The 5000-nt window shown below is 48.8% G+C and overlaps 1 pseudogene; it reads left to right on the top strand.

Annotated features, from left to right (window-relative positions):
* LOC124724783 overlaps positions 1-2496 on the top strand; it is a 3281-nt pseudogene extending 785 nt beyond the window's left edge.
* The last annotated feature ends 2504 nt before the right edge of the window (positions 2497-5000 follow it).

Here is a 5000-nt window from a genome sequence, read left to right as displayed (position 1 = left end):
CAAGCGCGCGCGGTTCTTCCCGGATGACGGACCTACCTGGCCCGGCCCCGGACCCGCGCCGCTGTTGGCTCGGGATGCTCTCGGGCGGAATAATCGCTCCCGTCAGCGGCGCTTCAGCTTTGGACAATTTCACGACCCGTCTTGAAACACGGACCAAGGAGTCTAACATGTGCGCGAGTCATTGGGCTGTACGAAACCTAAAGGCGTAATGAAAGTGAAGGTCTCGCCTTGCGCGGGCCGAGGGAGGATGGGGCTTCCCCGCCCTTCACGGGGCGGCGGCCTCCGCACTCCCGGGGCGTCTCGTCCTCATTGCGAGGTGAGGCGCACCTAGAGCGTACACGTTGGGACCCGAAAGATGGTGAACTATGCCTGGCCAGGACGAAGTCAGGGGAAACCCTGATGGAGGTCCGTAGCGATTCTGACGTGCAAATCGATCGTCGGAGCTGGGTATAGGGGTGAAAGACTAATCGAACCATCTAGTAGCTGGTTCCCTCCGAAGTTTCCCTCAGGATAGCTGGTGCTCGTACGAGTCTCATCCGGTAAAGCGAATGATTAGAGGCCTTGGGGCCGAAACGACCTCAACCTATTCTCAAACTTTAAATGGGTGAGATCTCCGGCTTGCTTGATATGCTGAAGCCGCGAGCAAACGACTCGGATCGGAGTGCCAAGTGGGCCACTTTTGGTAAGCAGAACTGGCGCTGTGGGATGAACCAAACGCCGAGTTAAGGCGCCCGAATCGACGCTCATGGGAAACCATGAAAGGCGTTGGTTGCTTAAGACAGCAGGACGGTGGCCATGGAAGTCGGAATCCGCTAAGGAGTGTGTAACAACTCACCTGCCGAAGCAACTAGCCCTGAAAATGGATGGCGCTGAAGCGTCGTGCCTATACTCGGCCGTCAGTCTGGCAGTCATGGCCGGTCCTTGCGGCCGGCCGCGAAGCCCTGACGAGTAGGAGGGTCGCGGCGGTGGGCGCAGAAGGGTCTGGGCGTGAGCCTGCCTGGAGCCGCCGTCGGTGCAGATCTTGGTGGTAGTAGCAAATACTCCAGCGAGGCCCTGGAGGGCTGACGCGGAGAAGGGTTTCGTGTGAACAGCCGTTGCACACGAGTCAGTCGATCCTAAGCCCTAGGAGAAATCCGATGTTGATGGGGGCCGTCATAGCATGATGCGCTTTGTGCTGGCCCCCGTTGGGCGAAAGGGAATCCGGTTCCTATTCCGGAACCCGGCAGCGGAACCGATACAAGTCGGGCCCCTCTTTTAGAGATGCTCGTCGGGGTAACCCAAAAGGACCCGGAGACGCCGTCGGGAGATCGGGGAAGAGTTTTCTTTTCTGCATGAGCGTTCGAGTTCCCTGGAATCCTCTAGCAGGGAGATAGGGTTTGGAACGCGAAGAGCACCGCAGTTGCGGCGGTGTCCCGATCTTCCCCTCGGACCTTGAAAATCCGGGAGAGGGCCACGTGGAGGTGTCGCGCCGGTTCGTACCCATATCCGCAGCAGGTCTCCAAGGTGAAGAGCCTCTAGTCGATAGAATAATGTAGGTAAGGGAAGTCGGCAAATTGGATCCGTAACTTCGGGATAAGGATTGGCTCTGAGGATCGGGGCGTGTCGGGCTTGGTCGGGAAGTGGGTCAGCGCTAACGTGCCGGGCCTGGGCGAGGTGAGTGCCGTAGGGGTGCCGGTAAGTGCGGGCGTTTAGCGCGGGCGTGGTCTGCTCTCGCCGTTGGTCGGCCTCGTGCTGGCCGGCGGTGCAGGATGCGCGCGCCTGCGCGGCGTTCGCGCCCCGGTGCTTCAACCTGCGTGCAGGATCCGAGCTCGGTCCCGTGCCTTGGCCTCCCACGGATCTTCCTTGCTGCGAGGCCGCGTCCGCCTTAGCGTGCTCCTCCGGGGGCGCGCGGGTGCGCGGATTCTCTTCGGCCGCCATTCAACGATCAACTCAGAACTGGCACGGACTGGGGGAATCCGACTGTCTAATTAAAACAAAGCATTGCGATGGCCCTAGCGGGTGTTGACGCAATGTGATTTCTGCCCAGTGCTCTGAATGTCAACGTGAAGAAATTCAAGCAAGCGCGGGTAAACGGCGGGAGTAACTATGACTCTCTTAAGGTAGCCAAATGCCTCGTCATCTAATTAGTGACGCGCATGAATGGATTAACGAGATTCCCGCTGTCCCTATCTACAAAGAGCTGATAACAATTTGAGGAGTAAGAAACGTAAGCCTCCTTCAACGAGGCTACGGAACTGGCGCAGGGCGATGGAGTGGAGGAACATGCTACGTAACAAGAGACAAACTTTTGGTACCATGCAACAACAAAGTTCCTCAGACACAAATATAATAGGGAATACTAGAGGTTTTAAGCAACGAGGGAATGAAAATGCAGCCACAGAAGCAATAGATTTAAAAAACATAGAAAGTATGGAGACATGTGTATCCTTGGTGTCACGGGAGACTGAATTTTCACTTCACCTACAGGACAGTGTTGTTATCTCCGGTGTATCCAGTGAGTCCCCTCCTTCTCAACAGGAGAATGAATCTTCTCTTCCCTTACAGGACAGTGTTGCTACCTTTAGTGTATCCAGTGAGTCTCCTCCTTCTCAACAGGAAAATGAATCTTTTCTTCCCTTACAGGACAGTGTTGTTACCTCCAGCGTATCCAGCGAGTCTCCTCCTTTTCAACAGGAGAAACCAATTAGCCACACCCTATTATATGGGAAAAGTAGTAGTGATATAGGTTCAGGAAATCGAGGAATTCTCTCAAAGATTAAATCTAAGCTGAAAGGGAAAAGTAGAAATGACTATGGAAGTTGTGATAAGCCCCTAATGAAGTCAATCAGCACTCAGACCACTACTGCAGAGAGTGAAAGTACTCAGATGTCGTTCAGTGATAAGGATAGTGATAAGACTAAGGATAGTGACAAGGATAGCGATACAAAACAAATAGACCCTTATCTAATATATTCAGATCTGGAAGAGAATTATAGGCTCTCTAGGTTGGAAGATATGAGTGTTCTTGTTGTAGCCCTTAGGCATATTATCAGAGAAGGACATCCAAAAGGGAAGACCATTGGTTTTCCATATCCAGGAACTGCGGATAGATTGTTTCTGCGATGTAATAACTTGCCTACAGATATGGAAGAATTAAGCGAATTACTTAATCGTGCATATACTCGACGTAGCGAAAAATTTAATAAAGAAGATCTTTACAGAGAGTTTGTGGAATGTTATGGAAGAACCGTTTATGAGTATGACAAGACTGGAGTTAAGTTCTACAACCATATTCGACAACCTTAATGTCAAATAGGATTTCTGGGATAAGAGTTGCTCAGATTAATGCAATGCGTAGTATCACAGTCATGTCCGAGATCTGGAAGGTTGCAGAGGATCGAAGTTTGGATGTTTTATGCATTCAAGAACCGTATACCAAAAATGGTAAGCTTGTTCATAGTCCAGTTAGTGCTAGGGCAATCATGTGTGGAGAAAATCCTATGACGGTTACTGTGGTATTAAAAAGGGAGATTTTGCTTACAGCAATCTCTCAGGTAAATGACGAGCATTCCATCACAGTGGAGTTAACAACACCCGAGGGAGTATTCTTACTTACTAATTCATATTTTCAGTATGCACATGAGATACAACCATACATAGATAGATTGAAAAGAGCCAAAGAGGTTGGAGGGAATAGATTCCATATCTTCACAATAGATGCCAATGCGAAATCGATACTTTGGAATAGCATAGAGACTGATGAGAGAGGAGTGGAATTGCAGGATGCAATTGGGGAACTCAATTTAATAGTGATGAATAGGCCCGGCTTCCCATATACATATCAAAATAGAGCAGGCGCTAAATCGAATATAGATGTGACGTTGGCTAGCGAAAGTGTTTTAAGTAGGATACAAGGCTGGCAGGTGTTGAATAGGGTAACGGTAAGCGATCACAATATGATTACATTCCAAATAACAAGGACATCTGACATGAATAGAAATGAAGATTTTTCTGGAACCATTTTTGATTTTAAGAGAGCTGATTGGGAAGGTATGAGGGAAGAGTTACAGCTACAAGTACCAAGAGGAAATGGTTTTGATATTGATGAGGCGGCTGAAACGATACAGAACCAAATTCAAAATCTCATGAATTCCTTCATACCTAGACGATCCTATTTTCGTCAGTCAAGGGTCCCTTGGAGCTCCACATTAACAGAATTGAGAAGATGTGTACGACGTGCTCGAAGAGCATATCAAAGGGCACTGGGTGATAGAGAGAGACAAAGAAGGCTGCAAAACTACAGAGAACTGAAAGCAAACTATAAACAAGAACTAATAAATACCAGAATAAAGCACTGGGAAAACTTTGTTAAAAGACAATTTGAAACAAATGTATGGGGACTGCCATATAAGATTATTAGTGAAAAAATTAAGACACCACTTATCATGTCTACACTCCAGAAGCCGGATGGAACTACAACAATAGGTTGGCGGGACTCAGCTCACTACTTATTGGAAGCACTGCTACCAAGTGATAATCCAAATTCTGATAATGAATACCAGTCGCTTTTGAGACTAAAAATGGAAGAAGACTATCCAGATGAGGGTGTGGTTATTCCGTTTGCACAGGAGGAGGTGGGCAATGCCATTGATTCCTTGAAGAAAAATAAATCTCCTGGAATAGATAAAATAACTACAGAAACATTACAGAACCTTAAAATGCTAATTGTACCGTATTTGACAGCCTTGCTGAATGAGTGTCTCCTGCAAGGAAGGGTACCAAAGGTGTGGAAGGTTGCTGAGGCAATTATTATCAAAAAGGGGGAGGATAGAGATCCGAAATTTGCGAAGAGCTACCGCCCAATATGTTTGCTGAACACTATGGGGAAGGTCCAGGAACGACTCTTATGTGGACGCTTACGCGACCACAGGGAGCTTCTCGGCCTTCACCAGTGCCAGTATGGTTTCCGACCAGGTAAATCTATAGATGACGCAGTCAACCAGGCACTAGGAATGGTCTCC

This window comes from Schistocerca piceifrons, unplaced genomic scaffold (genome assembly GCF_021461385.2).
Source record: "Schistocerca piceifrons isolate TAMUIC-IGC-003096 unplaced genomic scaffold, iqSchPice1.1 HiC_scaffold_1012, whole genome shotgun sequence".
NCBI classification, from domain to species: Eukaryota; Metazoa; Arthropoda; class Insecta; order Orthoptera; family Acrididae; genus Schistocerca; species Schistocerca piceifrons.
Note: the sequence above shows the minus strand (reverse complement) of the source record. Positions and strands in the feature narration are given on the sequence as shown.